The following is a 17749-nucleotide window of genomic DNA, read 5'->3' as shown; positions in this document are numbered from 1 at the left end:
CGTCGTAAACAAAAGCTTGAGAATAGTGAAAAAAAGAACTAACCCCCCCCAAGAAGGAATAGGTACCGGTTGAGATCAAGGCAAAAGCTGAAGGAGGGAGGGGCCCTGGATTTCGAAGAAAGAGAGAGACCCATGCCATTAACCCCCTGCAAAAGAAAAAATAAAGGGGCAACTTCAGTAAAAAAATCTAAAGGAGTTAATACAGACAAACAGGTCAAATCCTACTTTAAAGTTCGGGATCAGGCTATGAGCTCTACTACACAAATAGAGGGAAGTGTTAACACAGTGCCTCTAAAAAATCGATTTGGGCCTTTGGAAAATTTGTGCAATATGGAAGATGTTGGGCTGTTGGGCCCCTCGAATGAAGGGGCAATAAGAGAAGTGGTTGGGGGCACAGAGACTTTGGTAATATCTGATGTAGAGCATCAACAGGTTCAGATGAATCCTCCTAAGCATAAAAGTTCTGACCCATCTCCCACACCTTCAACTCCCCCTTCCCTACCTCTCTCCCTCACCCTGTACTCTCAAATAAGACTTTAACTAGCGATAAAGCACCAGGTATGCAAGACACTAGACCCAAGAGACTTCCAGTAACAGCTAAGCCTTTACAAAATGGCTCAACTGGAACCCAAGAAGGTAATACGAACCAGGATCCCAATAAAGATAAAACTCCAGAGTCAGCCCCCTCTAGATCAAGAAGAGGATCAGAAGAATTATGCGAGCAAGATAGTGATCGATTGGGCCATCTTTTTCGGTCCTTAAGGGGTGATATGATGTCAAAATTTGAGATATCTGAGAGTAATCAAAAGACAATACACAATAGATTCGATCTTTTGGAGTCCAAGTTAGATGATGTTATTCTCCGCACGGGGAAATTTGAAACGGAAGTAACAACATTGACTAAATCTGTACAAGGAAACTTAAAAGATATAGACACCCTGAAAGCGCAAAATAGGTCACTAGCCACAGATGTCGAGAGACTGGAAACCCAGGCCCGCAGAAATAACTTGAGAATTCTGAAGATACCAGAGGGCGAGGAGTTGGAGGACATAAAGGGATTTGTTTGTAGGCTTCTCAGGGAAGGAGTCGTAAAAGACCATCCAGACATAGATTTGGAGGCGGAAATCCAAAGAGTACACAGAGACCCCTTTAAGAGACGCACAGATAGGAAAGCTCCTAGAAAGATTCTGGTAAACTTTCAAACTTTTAGCATTAAGGAGCTTATCTTAGGGAGATGTCTGTCGAAAATCGATCTTCGCTATCGATCTAACCCATACCTCATCAGGTCTGACTTAGGTGCCAGAACTGCACAGAGACAATGGGAGCTCAGCACCAGAATGCCAGATTTGAGCTCATTGGGAGCCCATGTGCAGATGAGGTTTCCTGCTCTACTTAGAATTATGTGGAAAAATAAGACTTAAAGTTTTTCACAGCCTGAAGAGGTAGATAATCTTTTAGGTCGCATGAGAGAAGATCAGGAAAATCAGTGATGATTAAGGCAACTGTTAGTGACGTGTCTTGAAAAAAAAAATAATAAATAAAAAAAAGGGGGGTAAGGGACAAAGGAAAGGGGGAAAGGGAATGAGGGAATAAATAGAGAACAAATATAATGCACTGAAACACTAACTCACGGAAGAGGGAACATGATTCACTAGCACTACACTTTCACTCGCTATAATAGATTTGATTCAGTCAGAGGATTCTCCTAGGAGCTCCAAAGGCGATGTCATCGTCTGGTATGTTAGTGGGGTTCCTCTGGGGGGAGGGTGTACACTGGGTGGAGGGAGCAGTGGGAGAAAAGACAAAAAATAAAAAATCCTCGTGCACAGAAAAAAATCACTTATACATAGCTCTGGATGGGTACGAGATCATAGCAAGGTTATGAGTAATACTTATAAGCTTAAAGCCCTTTCATAGAATATTAACGGATTGGGGGAAAAAAGGAAACAGATCCGGATCTGTGAATTCTTAAAAAACTCAGATGCGCATCTTATAATGCTTCAAGAGACTCATCTAGAGGCAGATATTTGTAGCTCACTTTTTAAGAAATTAAGATGGGTACAGGAAATAATCTGCTCTAGGCAGACGGGAACAACAAGGGGGGTCTCCATTATAATTTGCGCACATTGTGGGATAAGCCTGAAAAAATATGAGACAGACCAAACAGGAAGATGGTTGGTAGCAGCAATACATATTCAAAATATCCTATATACACTTGCTGTATACTATGGTCCAAATGATGATAAACCCGGTCCGCTTCTTAAGCTAGCGACAGCTTTATTAGGGTCAACTGGCCCGGTAAATTTGGGAGGCGATTTTAACTTGGTTTTCGATCAGAAATTAGATAGAACCTCCAAAGCTAAGTATCACGCTCCCACTAAATCACTCACTACCTTAGGTGGTATAATGAAAGATTTCAGCCTTTCGGACGTATGGAGAAAGAAATATAGAACTTCACGGGGATTTAATTTTTTACAGCAAGAAATATAAAAATTACTCAAGGATTGACCACTTTTTAGTTGATCAGCATCTCCTCACAGATATTAATTATCTTTCCTTCACACCCGTTGGGATGCCAGATCACGCAGTTTTGGAAATGGTAATTGTACTGAACTTGAGTCCTTTAAAAACAAGATGGACCTTGGAAAGGTCACTTCTATTAGACAACCAGGTAAAAAGAGAAGTTAAAGAAAAAAAAACAGAATTTTTCTCAATAAACTTAGGCACCTTTACTCCCCAGGTAGTTTGGGAAGCTTATAAGGCTTTTTTAGGAGGGGTTTTGAGTTCTTTGACGGCTCATAAAAGAAAGGTTATAAAAGACAAGAGAAGGGAAGACCTGGCGGCAATGACTAGAAAAGATCTTGAGCTACAAAACGCTATTTTATTAAACTCTGAGAGGGTTCACTTGTTAGAGAAGGAGCTTATAGAGTTACAACTTCAGCTTAAAGTCTGTGATGGGAAAATCATTAAAGAAAAATGGGAGACCAGTAAATTAAAGTACTTTGATTATGGCAAAAAATGTGGAGCCCTCCTATCATGGAAATCTAGAGAGGAAAGAACTAGGAACAGCACCAAAGTCTTAATACAAAGAGAGACAGGAGATTTGATCGAGGAAGACGCAGACATCAGAGATGAAGCCAGGAGCTTCATGAGAAGCCTTTATTCGGAAGATAAAGACCCTAAGTTAGAAGAGATAGAAACCTGGGTGCTCCAGAAAAACTTACCTCAAATCTCCGAATTGGATAAAAGATATCTAGAAAGCGAGATAACAGAAGGGGAAATATTAAACCAATTAAAGAAAATGAAGCGGGGGAAAGCAGCAGGCTCAGATGGGCTTCCGGTCGAGATATATCTAGATTATATAGATCAGCTATTACCCTCACTAATTACACTCTTTAATCTTTTACTAACTCACGGCTACTGTATTCCCCCTTCCTGGGCTGAAGCCACAATAACGCTTATAGCAAAACCTAACAAAGACCCCAAGAAAATAGAGTCTTACAGGCCAATCTCTCTTCTAAACACCGATATGAAACTATATTCAGGGATCTTAGCAACTAGACTTGCAAAGATAATAAAATCTATAATCCACACTGACCAAAGAGGTTTTATCCCAGGGAGACAACTAAACAAACTAACTTTTCAAGTGATAGGGGCCATAGACTACGCTAAAGATAAAGATCTCCTGTTAGCCTTGGTCGCGATAGACGCAGCCAAGGCCTTTGATCAGGTTAACTGGAATTATATTTGGGCTACAATGACGGCATTTGGGGTCCCCCTAACATTTTTTAAGGGTATTAAATCACTGTATTATAATCCAATGGCAAAAGTATTGGTAAATGGGGCATGATCTGATTGGTTTGATATATCTTGAGGTACCAGACAGGGTTGTCCCTTATCCCCTCTTTTGTTTGATGTCTATATGGAGCCTTTTGTTAGAGGTGACAATATAATTCAATCTTTTAAGTTGGGTAACATGGTGTTAAAAACTGCCCTGTATGCGTACGATCTCCTTCTGTATACCTCTAACCATTCTGACGCTATACCCAGGCTATTTTATATATCAGAAGAATTTGGAAAACTGTCAGGCTACCAAATTAATAAGGAGAAAATAGAGCTAATGGGGTGGAATAATAATATCCCTATACAGGGTGCGAAACAAAAAATGCGATACTTGGGAATTTACTTAACTCAAGATTTAAAGAACATACTAATAACTAGTTGGCAGACTGTTGTTAAAGATATTACCAAAACATTAATAAGATGGGGCAATCTGCCACTAAACATTTATGGACAAGTTAATCTAATTAAAATGACTATTCTTCCCAAATTGACCTTCCTTTACAACTCCATCCCTTTATCATTCTCATCGAAAGATATCACTAATCTCCAGGGTAAGATTGGATCATTTATTTGGGCCTGTAAATCTTCTAGGATAGCCTGGAAAAAATTAAGGAGGGGTTTAAAAATCGGAGGTCTAGCCCTCCCGGACTTACTATCATATTGTCATGCTTTCCACTTTAAAAACATTAGGCTACTTGCAAACACATTAGATGCATCTTCACAGGGCCGTTTGTTCCAGGCTTTACTCCACGATCTACCCTATGGTCATGACTTTTTTCTATTCAAGTTCGGCGACCAGAATTTAAAAAAAAAAATCCGTCTTAATATCCTGCAGACCACACTTAAAAATTGGGGGTTTATTCGAAAGCTATTGAGTATTCCCTAGTATCACACGCACACCCCAATTTGGGATTCTCCGGGAACACCTCTATGTCTTCAAGATCAGCTCTCACAACCTTTGAGAACAGCTGGAATACTGAAATGGGGAGACTTATGGGTAGATTCGGGTCTTATGGACTGGAACTCCCTAACATCACTTACAAACGGGCATCTGACTAGATTTAAATTCTACCAATTATCAGCTTGGTGGTCAAGTCAGAACTTACAGCGGAAAAAAGACACTGGACTTTTGGATGCAATTGGTAGGGGGGTGGATGGACTAGAGAAGTCTCATTCTGGTATAGACTGTTAATTACTGATGAAAAGGACAATTTATATCTTGAATTGACAAACCTGTGGGAAAATAGAATAGTGGAACTCATTGAAGAACGCAGTAAAATATGGTAAGACTCTTTTACTTTATCCCAGAGGTTAATTAAACCAGCCAATTTAAGGTGTAATCATTTATTTACAGCTTATAGAGTATATTGGACCCCGGCCAAATTACACAAGATAACGCAAAACAACTACTACTGTCCCCGCTGTAATTACAAGCAGCAGACGATATCCACATGTTTTTGGAGTTCCCGGTGATTCAGGACTACTGGAGAGCGACAGTTGGCTTCCTGTGCGAGATATTACCAACAACTATTTTATGTTCACCCAGACTTGTATTTTTTGGTTTACCTAACGACTATAACATAAATAACTTAAACACACAGTTTATCTTTTACGTAGTGGTTATCGCCAGGAGAGAAATTTGTAAAGAATGGAAGTCAGCTGCCCCTCCCAGATTCACGGAATGTTTAAAACACATAATGGAAGTATGTAAGATGGACATGGTCGGTCGCAATGGAAATACTGAGAATGTGTGGTCTAAACTGGAGGTCTGGTCTAACAAGTAAACGGTCCGATGATTATGCCAGAGGTTGTGTCGGTCCTGTCCTCCCCTGGCCCAAAGTACTCCATCATAGGTTCAGGGGAGTTGGATAAGGAAAACAACCTACCTCTGGGACATCCCTGTCCGCTATGATACTGTCCCCAGGGTGGGTTCGGAAATGTCAGTATAAGAGGCGACAGCGAGACCCATCTAGAGCATATAAAATCTGGTGGCATATATGAGGACAAAAAAAAGAAAAAAACAACTACCCCTCGACTGTGATAACTAGCGCAGATAGTAATTTTACCGTGCATAATAGATGACAAGCAGCTGTGTAGATAATTCAGTAATCATGTCAGCTTATCCCTAGGCCCAAATACCGACAACTGACTGGCCAACCCGCTGAATGGATGGTGATGATTAAAACATGCATACCATCATTCCTTGAAAAAGTAAGCATGGTTATTATTAGTTCAGCTACTACACCACTCGTGTTTTTGTGGATACTGATTCATTCTTTCCTTTTAGATTCCCTGTAAGTGAGCCTCCATCCTGACTGATTAGCATGTTGCTGATCTACTTAATCTACCTACCAGTAAGAAAAATACCTGTTTAACCTCAATTAGACTACTCTTAATAGAAATGTAGCTGACTTCTGCTTTCAATCCAGTCACAGATCTTGACCCCCAACTTCGAATTATCCAGATTTTATGCTAGCAGGATTTGCAGACCGGTGGTTACAGGCAACCACTTCACTGTTCATGCCATAGTCTGCCTCCCCCGATGTTTGAATCGACCCACAAAGAAAGTAAGTGTAGCCATAACACACAGTACGCAACGCGCTAACGAATGAATAGTTCAAGCCATCGGATGAAACTCTGCGTGCTCCAGCCCTCACCGCCCGGTTTTCTTAAGTAACTATTATAAACAGTCTGCATGCCTACTGTTTTTACCATGTCACTGGGAGCACTAAGTCACTATAACAAGTGAGAAGTTAAATATGGCAAAGTGCTAATTTTAGCTTGCTTCAGTTTCAGGCTGCTCACCCTGTCCTGTCCTGATGATGATCTTAAATACCTACAAGATCAAAACATCGTCGACAACCCCCCCAACTAAAATACTTCCACTGTATATAATTCTATGTTCTTCATGCAATGTTTTGTTTATTTTCACATAGTCACAATACGCACACTGTCATTATTGTGAGCACCTGAATGTACCTTGTCTAAAGTTTTGAAAAATACGTCTATTAAAATGATACATATTGCCATACATGCCTTCCTCCCACATTGATTTAGTATCCATTTTAAGTAATTGCTTGTGCTTTTGGACCGAGCTAGGCCATCCCTGAATCACTGTACTCCTTATATACACAATAAACCCAAGTTCGCTTTGCAGGGTACCCTTGTTTTCCTAAACTACTAATACCTCTAATTCCAGCATACCTTTTGCACCAGAAAACGTAGCTGTGCCCAATAATCCCCACTGAAAGAATCTTGAAGGGATCTCTGTAAGTAATCAGATGTCTGTAGCTGAGGTAGGCAGGCAGTATAATGAAATCTATCTAAAATGGTGGACAAGATGCTGTTATTAAGAAAGTAGAGATATGATTGGCTGTTTAAGAAAATTCTACAATCAAATATAGTGTGCATTTTACTTTATTTAGAAAGCATCTTTCTTATCGGTTAGTAACAAATGTTGGAAATGTACAGCAGAAAGGATAGGGCCAGCTTTGCAAAAGCAACCATATTTGCTGTGGGGAACTTCCATTATGATGCAGTGTTTACACCGCACTACCATTACAACAATGGTTTTACACGACTTGCGCTGGAGGGCGCTCTAGGTAAGGAATAGTAGATTTACTATTCCAACACCTTCCCTACTGTACGTAGGCTGGAGTTGGAATAGTACATCTATCTATTCCTAAGTCCAGCACCCTACAGCGCAAGTCGTGGTAACGACCTGTGTTGTAAAACCAGCGTTGTAATGGTAGTGCAGTGTAAACCCCACGTTGTATTGACATACAACCATTTGATGTTGAAAATTGACCTGACAGTTGTTTATTGTTGCATGAGCTGTTGCTATGGAAACTGGCATTAAGCAAAAGGGCTAAAGATGACAGTTGAAATGTTGATATCTATGACCAATGGAAATTCGTTTTTTCAATTTGAAAACAATGGGAAGCAATGCCATTTGTGGCTTATGTGTAAATGTATGGAAAAATAGAGGGACATTTTGCCAATATCGGTTTACCTTTGGAAAGTGTGCTGTTCTATATTGACTGTGTGTTAAACAGAATCCGGTCTGAGTGTGTGAGATTTTTCAGTCAACAGATTTATTTAAAAGATGAGTTATAGTTTTTTTTAGATTTATTCAAAAAAGATTAGACATTTTTATGAAACTGTGTTGTTTAAATTAAATTGTTAAATGTGCAGATGTATATTGGGATGATTTCTATTGTATTTGAAGTTGTTCAAAAAACAGTATGTGCAGTAATATATATATTATTAAGTGTGTTGAAAGGTGTAGTTGAATGATGCCTCTTATTTATTATTAATTGATTAAATATGCACTAAGAATGTGTATTTTCTAAAATGTTCATATAAGGTGAAGTTTATTAGGCATTATTATTTCTTCTCTGTAAAAAGTTCTACTTGAATAATATTGCATTATTAAAGATAGTTTGGTAAAATGAGTTACAACTGTGCTGTCTGCAAGATAATCGTACAAGGTGTTAATAAATATGATTCTGTTATTTGTTTGTACAGTTTGAGCGGTTTTATAAATCCTCATAAAAATGTGTTCTTTATTACGCTTCTTCATTAAGTCTGTTGAGAGGTACAGTTTATAGATGTTGTATATTTCTATAATTTAATGGACAATATGTAGCTCAAAACAAAACCAGTACATTTTACTATTTCTGGTGTGTAGTAGTTATCTACTTAAAAAGAAGTGTGTCATGACTCATATATTTGTGTAGATTCTATTTATATAGTTGTTTATGTACAGAATTAGTGAGAGATACCTGACAGATTAGAGGAGTGCAAAGGTATTGAATATGGTATTTTATACGTACATGAAAAGTGATTTAATGGTTCAATATTGGCTAACCTCGTAGTTAGTATGTAAGTACTATCCATGCATTCATGGAGTAAATCATATAGTAACTTATTTAGTGGTAAAATTGGCAATACAGTACATATGCAATCCAGCAATTCCTTTGTCACTCCCTGTGGACTCTTTTGATCATTCTGCCATGTCCTTATTTATTCACTGTGCCAAAACGTAGGCAGTCATACATTCACCATACTATTAACCATGTCCTTATCTAATCACTGTGTGGAAACACAAGAAGTTATAAACTCACCCTCCTGTCAACTACCAGCACTCTAACTATTCAGTCACTGTCCATGCACTTGTAAAATGATGCAGGCATTAAGACACGCAGTGCTACAGACAAATGTGCACAATCTATGTGTTTCACTAACCCCCTGCAGGCTACAGATTCTCTCCTGTTGAAACCCAGGTAGTGGCCATGCAGTTCAGCTATCACACTGTCCCTCTCTGTCCACTACTACTATCATCCTGACGGGACCATGATCTTTTCTAATCACTGTGCCAAAACACAAGCAAGTAGAAACTCACCCTGCTGTCAACTACCAGAACTCTAACTATCCAGTTACTGTCCAAGCACTTGTAAAATGACTCAGGCATTAAGACATGCAGTGCTACAGTCACATGTGCCCAATCCATGTGGTCTCCTACAACCCCTGTAGGCTACTGATTCTCTCCTGCTAAAATCCAGGTAGAAACCATGCAGTTCAGCTATCACACTGACATTCTCTGTCCACTCCTGCAATCATCCTGACAGAACCTTGACCTTTTCTAATCACTATGACGAAACACAAGCAGTTAGAAATTCACACTGCTGTCAACTACTAGCACTCTAACTATCCAGTCACTGTCCATGCAGTTGTACAATGACTCTGGCATTAAGACACTCAGTGCTATAGTTAAATGTGCACAATCTATGCAGTCTCCTAACACCCTGTAGGGAGCTGATTCACTCCTGCTAAAATCCAGGTAGTGGCCATGCAGTTCACCAATCACACTGTCACTCTCTGTCCACTCTTGTAATAATCCTGACAGAACCATGACCTTTTCTGATCACTATGCCGAAAAAACAAGCACTTATAAACTCACCTTGCTGTCAACTATGTGCCTTCGGCCTGGTCGCCCCCACGCTCCTTGCCTTTCCTGCCTCCTGAGCCTCACCTGCTGCCTGTGCCTGATCGCCGATGCCGATTCCAGCGCCCCAGCCGCCGCAGGGCCGCCCGCCAAGCCCGCACTGTTTTTTCTGCCGCTGCCTGCCTGCGGCCATGCCCCCCGCCAGCCGATTGGCTCCCACGCTCCCGCCTCCCAGTGGACCCTGCCTCACTGCTCCCTTTTTAAGGGGACCTAGACTCCTGCTCTGGAGCGACCACTGTGCCTTCGGCCTGGTTGCCCCCACGCTCCTTGCCTCTCCTGCCTCCTGAGCCTCACCTGCTGCCTGTGCCTGATCGCCAACGCTGATTCCGGCGCCCCAGCCGCCATAGGGCCACCCGCCAAGCCCGCACTGGTTTTCCCGCCGCTGCCTGCCTGTGGCCCGCCCCACCGCCAGCCGATTGGCTCCCACGCTCCCACCTCCCAGCGGACCCTCCCTCACCGCTCCCTTCTTAAGGGGACCTAGACTCCTGCTCGGGAGCGACCAATGTTCCTTCGGCCTGGTCGCCCCCACCCTCCTTGCCTATACTGCCTCCTGAGCCTCACCTGCTGCCTGTGCCTGATCGCCGACGTCAATTCCGGTGCACCAGCCGCCGCAGGGCCGACCGCCAAGCCCGCACTGGTTTTCCCGCCGCTGCCTGCCTGCGGCCCTGCCCCCCCACCAGCCGATTGGCTCCCACGCTCCTGCCTCCCAGTGGACCTTCCCTCACCGCTCCCTTCTTATGACGCCCCCAGAGCGACTGCGCAGCGGACGTGCGCAGCGGAAGCACCGATTGAGCATCGAAGGTGCGCCAAAGGTAAGCCGGTCTGCACACGTCCGGGCCTGGACCGCGCCCAGAGCCAGGACCCCTGGCGCCCGCAGACACCAGCACACCCGCCGGACCTACGACGCTACCGAACTCTACGCACTCAACGCCGGCAGAATCCCGGGCTGCTATCGAGCCACCCCGAGACGCACCCACGGACCCTTCTGCTGCCACTCCTGCAAGTTCACCTGCATTCGGACCAGCACCACTCCAGCACCGACCAAGCCGAACTCCAGCAGCAACCACTTCAAATGCATCCTGCTCAACACCCGCTCCATCCACAGACACGCCGTCGAGCTCTGGAACCTGCTCGACACAACAGCCCCAGACGTTGCCTTCCTCACGGAAACCTGGATGAACACCTCCTCAGCACCCGACATTGCCATCGCCATCCCGGACGGCTACAAGATCATCCGGAGGGGCCGCGTCAACCAGACAGTAGGAGGCATCGCCATCATCCACAGGAAGTCCATCCGCGTCACGACCAACACCGAAGACATCCTCGCACCCACCGAACACCTGCACTTCCAGATCCTCATCAACCCCAAAACCACCCTCAGAGGCACCCTCATCTACAGACCCCCGCGACCACGCACACATTTCATCGAAGACATCGCCGACTTCATAAGCCCGCACGCCCTCCCCTCCGCTGACTACATCCTCCTCGGGGACCTCAACTTCCACCTGGAGAACAACAACGACCGCAACACCACCACCCTACTGGACAACCTCGCCAACCTCAGTCTCAAGCAGCTGGCCAACACCCCCACCCACTACGCCAGAAACACACTCGACCCCGTCTTCTCATCTAGCAAGGACGTAGCCTTCAGCCACTCCACCGGACCACTGGACGGACCACAGCTGCGTCCACTTCAGCTTCAGAAGGACCACGACCCACCACCACCGGCAACAGGCTGTACGCAGAAGCTGGAACAAGATCACAGCCGACCAGCTCACGACCTCCCTGAACATGAACCCTCCCACCAGCGCAACGAACCCAAGCCAGGCGGCCACCAACCTCGCGAAATGGATCAGCAACTGCGCAGACGACCTCGTCCCCCTGAAGACCTCGCCTAGCAGACACGGCAGCAAGAAAGCCCCATGGTTCACAGACGAACTGAAGAGCTCCAAGAAGAACTGCCGAGCCCTCGAGAAAGCCTGGCGCAGAGACCCAACACCGAACAACATGACCAAGCTCGCCACCCGAAAACACCACCAACTGATCCACGCCATCAAGAAAACTGCCTTCAAGGAACGACTGGACAACAACGCCCAAAACAGCAAGGAACTCTTCAACATCGTTAAAGAGCTCTCCAACCCCAACGCCGGAAACAACGACATCACCCCTTCGCAAGACCTCTGCAACTCCCTCGCCTCCTACTTCCACAACAAGATCGCGGACATACACAACAGCTTCAGCCCCCAACCAACGCACACCACGACTGAACCACCGCCCCCCACCACCATCCTTTGCGCCTGGACCCCAATCAGCACCGAAGACACCGTCCGCACGATGAACTCCATCCACTCCGGATCTCCGACCTACCCCTGCCCTCACCACGTCTTCAACAAGGCCGACACTGTCATCGCACCCCACCTGCGGGACATCATCAACACCTCCTTTGACACCGCCACCTTCCCGGAGAGGTGGAAGCACGGCAAACTCAGCGCCCTACTAAAGAAGCCATCAGCCGACCCCACCGACCTCAAGCACTACCGCCCCATCTCGCTGCTCCCGTTTCCTGCAAAAGTCATCGAGAAGACCGTCAACAAGCAGCTGGCCGCCTTCCTCGAGACAAACGGATCCCTCGACCTCTCGCAGTCTGGCTTCTGGGCCAACCACAGCACCGAGACCGCCCTGATCGCAGCCACTGATGACATCCAAGCCCTGCTCGACAACGGAGAAACAGCGGCCCTCATCCTCCTAGACCTCTCCGCGGCCTTCGACACAGTCTGCCACCGAACCCTAGTGCAGCCCCTCAGCAACGTCGGAATCCAGGAGAAGGCACTGGAATGGATCAGCTCGTTCCTCGCCGGTAGGACACAGAGAGTCCGCCTCCCCCGTTCAGATCAGAAGACATTGAAGTCATCTGCGGCATTCCTCAAGGCTCCTCGCTCAGCCCAACCCTCTTCAACATCTACATGAGCCCCCTCCCAGCCATCGAACGCCAACACAACCTCAACATCATCTCCTACGCCGATGACACCCAGCTGATCATCTCCCTCACCAACGACCCCGCCACTGCCAGAGCCAACCTACATGAAGGGATGACAGACTTAGCCAAGTGGGTGATGAGCAGCCGCCTGAAACTGAACTCGGACAAGATGGAAGTCCTCTTCCTGGAATCTTCACCCTCCGCCTGGGACGACTCCTGGTGGCCCCCCGCCCTGGGCAGCGCACCCAAACCAACAGACCACGCACGCAACCTGGGCTTCATCCTAGACTCCTCCCTCTCCATGACCAGACAAGTCAACGCCGTCTCCTCGTCATGCTTCAACATCCTGCGCATGCTACGCAAGATCTTCCGGTGGATCCCCAACGAGACTAGGAAGACAGTCACCCAGGCCCTCGTCACCAGCCGTCTGGACTACGGCAACTCTCTCTACGCCGGAACCACCGCCAAACTCCAGAACAGACTCTAGCGGATCCAGAACGCCTCAGCACGACTCTCCTGGACATCCCCCATCGCAGCCACATCTCCGGACACCTGAGAGATCTGTACTGGCTCCCGGTCAACAAGATAATCACCTTCCGCCTCCTCACCCACGCACACAAGGCCCTACACAACCAAGGCCCAGGATACCTCAACAGCCACCTCAACTTCTACGCTCCCTCACGCCAACTTCGATCGACCAACCACGCCCTCGCCGCCGTCCCCCAGATCCAAAGAGCCACCACAGGAGGAAGGTCCTTCTCCTACCTGGCCGCCAAGACGTGGAACTCCCTCTCGACCCATCTCCGCCTGACCCAGGACCACCTCGCCTTCAGGAAGCAGCTCAAGACCTGGCTGTTCGAGCAGTAGCGAACCCCCCTCCCCCAGCGCCTCGAGACCCTCCGGGTGAGTAGTGCGCTATATAAATGCTGTGATTGATTGATTGAACTACCAGCACTCCAACTATCCAGACACTGTCCATGCAGGTGTACAATGACTTAGGCATTAAGACATGCAGTGCTACAGTCAAATTTGCACAATCTATGCAGTTCTGCAATAATCCAGGTAGGAGCTATGCAGTTCACCAATCACATTGTCACTCTCTGTACACTCCTGCAATCATCCTGACAGATCCCATACCTTTTTTCATCACTGTGCCAAAACACAATCACTTATAAACTCATCCTGCTTTCAACTACCAACACTCTAACTTTCCAGTCACTGTCCATGCACTTGTACAATGATGCAGGCATTAAGACACACAGTGCTACAGACAAATGTGCACAATCTATGTGTTTCCCTAACCCCCTGCAGGCTACTGATTCTCTCCTGCTAAAACCCAGGTAGGAGCCATGCAGTTCACCAATCACACTGTCACTCTCTGTCCACTACTACTATCATCCTGACAGGACCATGATCTTTTCTAATCACTGTGCCGAAACACAAGCAAGTAGAAACTTGCCCTGCTGTCAACTACCAGCACACTAACTATCCAGTCACTGTTCAAGCACTTGTAAAATGACTCATGCATTAAGACATGCAGTGCTACAGTCACATGTGACCAATCCATGTGGTCTCCTACACCCCTGTAGGCTACTGATTCTCTCCTGCTAAAATCCAGGTAGAAACCATGCAGTTCAGCTATCACACTGTCATTCTCTGTCTTCTCCTGATATCATCCTGACAGAACCATTATCTTTTCTAATCACTGTGCCGAAACACAAGCAGTTAGAAACTCGCACTGCTGTCAACTTCCACTACTCTAACTATCCAGTCACTGTCCATGCAGTTGTACAATGACTCTGGCATTAAGACACTCAGTGCTACAGTTAAATGTGAACAATCTATGCAGTCTCCTAACCACCTGTAGGCTACTGATCCACTCCTGCTAAAATCCAGGTAGTAGCATGTTGTTCAGCAATCACACTGTCACTCTCTGTCCACTCCAGCAATTATCCTGACAGAACCATGACATTTTCTAATCACTGTGCTGAAACACAAGCACTTAGAATCTCGCCTGCTTTCAACTACAGGCACTCTAATTATCCAGGAATGTCCAAGCACTTGCAGAATGACTCAGGCATTAAGACACGGAATGATACAGTCAAATGTACACGATCTATGCGGTCCCCTAACCTGCTACATACTACTGATTCACTCCTAAAAGAATCCAGGGAGTAGCCATGCAGTTCATAAATCCCACTGTCACTCTCTGTCCACTCCAGCAACCATTCTGACAGAACCATGACCTTTTCTAATCACTATGCTGAAACACAAGCACTTATAAACTCACACTGCTGTCAACTACCAGCACTCTAACTATCCAGTCACTGACCATGCATGTGTACACTGACTCAGGCATTGAGACATGCAGTGCTAGTGTCAAATGTGCACAATATTTGTGGTTCTCTAACCCCCTAGAGACTACTCATTCACTTCTGCAACAATCCAGGTAGTGGCCATGCAGTTCACCAATCACACTGTCACTGTCCACTCCTGCAATCATCCTGACAGAACAATGACCTTTTCTAATCACTATGCCGAAACATAAGGACTCATAAACTCACTGTGCTGTCAACTACCAGCACTCCAACTATCCAGTCACTGTCCATGCACGTGTACAATGACTCAGGCATTAAGGCAAGCAGTGCTACAGTCAAATATGCACAATCTATGTGGTTCTCTAACCCCCTGCAGGCTACTGATTCACTCCTGCAAAAATCCAGGTAGTGGCCATGCAGTTCATCAATCACACTGTCACTGTCCACTCCTGCAATCATCCTGACAGAACTATGGGCCATATGTATCAAGCTAATTTTTAGTCGCAAACGCTGCGATTCACAAAAAACAGCGTTTGCAATTACAAATTCGCTATTTCCTATGTATGATGCACAATCGCATTGCAGAATGAGAAATCGCAAATATGGCGATTCCTTACGTTGCGAGAATCATAATTCTGTGAATTCCCTAGCGATTTCTTATTTTGCAATTTTCTCAGTTTGCGAAATTCTCAAACGGGATATCGCAAATTAAGAAATCGCTATGCAATGTATGAAAAATTTGCAAATAGCTAATTAACAGTATTCGCAATTTAGAGAGTCACAATTAACACCAAGTATGAGCAGGTGATAAACAGGTGCAAACTATTTAAGAAGTCTCACAATGCAACAGGCTTTTTCCACAATGGCTGGTCTGTACGTGATAGTCAGGAGGCTGTGACTCGGATCTGCTGCACAGAGGAGGAGACGCCTGGAGAGGATATACCGTGCGTGCATTACCCTGTTCCAGCGGACTGAGGAGGACATCCATACACACTACAGGCTGGATGAAGAGAGCGTCCTCGAGTTAATTGAGGAACTCCAGGCCATTCTTGAACACCCCACATGCAGGACACACTCCATCCCCACCCACATCCAGGTCCTGTGCTCACTGCACCGCTTGGCATCAGGAAGTTTCCACGGGGTGATAGCCTCAGCAGGAGGGGTGTCACAGAGTGCAATGTTGCGCTTTTTCCACACGTTCCTTGATGTCATGGTACAGAGGCTGCATCACCACATTCACATGCCAAGCACCCCACAGGCACTAGACCAGACCAAGCAGGATTCCTATCAAATAGACCAATTTCCCTACGTCATTGGATGCATAGATGGGACACATGTCCCAATATCCCCCCCGCCCAGAATGAGTAGGTGTTCAGGAATCACAAATCCTACCATTCCCTGAACATACAGGTGGTGTGTGATGCCAAACACATCATCACCGACATTGTTTCAAAATACCCAGGCAGCACCCACAACGCTTCATCTTCCCTCACAGTGGGATACACGGTCGACTCACAAGTAAGGAGTTTGGTGAGGGATATCTACTAGGTAAATGCATTTGTACAGAGGCCACAATAGTTAAGGATAGCATGTGCAGGACAGTGTTTAACCATTTTCCTTTCATCCCACAGGGTCCGTGACTTCATACTGACTCCCTACCTGAATCCAGCCAACGCTGGGGAGCGGCGGCACAACCGCGCCCACATAGCAACCTGAGGCACCATTGAGCGGACCTTCGGGATACTCAAGAGCAGATTCAGATGCCTACATAAGAGTGGAGGGGCACCGTAATACAGCCTCCAGACCTGTTGCAAGATAGTGGTAGCATGTGTCATGCTGCACAACATCGCCACCAGAAAAGGCACACCGGTGGAGCTCAGTGAATCGAATTCATCAGATGTGGAGGGGCCAGCTCCAGGACGCATGCCAGCCGGTGTAGTTGATGCAGCTGCTGGGCGCCAGAGGCGAGATGAGATTACACACAACTGTTTCTAGGTAAGAAAATATGACAAAATGCTAGATATCATTTGTGAGACTGTGTTTAACTTTTATTTCCTTAACATCAGGATGAATGACGGCACACAGCCTGAGTGCCACACAATGTATCTCCTAATGTCCAGTACATGTTACTGTCACTGTACAATTGTGCAATCAGGATCAAGTGTCCATGTAAATTGGGTAGCTGCACCCATCCAGTTGTCCCATTTAGTGCACTTCAAATGTGGCGCTGTCGGGACGAAGCCCCTGTTCGGGATTTGCACAGTGCCCACCTCACTTGGCCCACTGTGCCTACTGGTACGGTCACTATGGCACCTATCCATGGTGGGCAGGAGGGTGATGCTGCTCCTTACGGATTGTGCGTCCTCATCTGTGGGAGTTAGGACTCATGGCCCAGTAGTGCAAACTGCCCACAGCTCATCTACAGCAGATGTGATTTGTACTAGGGCCCTTGAAACGTCCTGGCTGTTGTGTTCCACCTCACGCTGCATACAGATGCTGCGCCTTGATAGCAAATTTGTAGCATAGGACAGGCGGTTCACCGCCCGTGTGTACAGATCTAGGCACTGAATCTCCCTGCGCCTAGCAGCATGGTCAGCCTGCAGT

The sequence above is a fragment of the Lissotriton vulgaris genome, chromosome 4_1 (genome assembly GCF_964263255.1).
Source record: "Lissotriton vulgaris chromosome 4_1, aLisVul1.2, whole genome shotgun sequence".
In the NCBI taxonomy this organism is placed as follows: Eukaryota; Metazoa; Chordata; class Amphibia; order Caudata; family Salamandridae; genus Lissotriton; species Lissotriton vulgaris.
The sequence above is the reverse complement of the archived record's forward strand: the minus strand, read 5'-3'. Positions refer to the sequence as shown.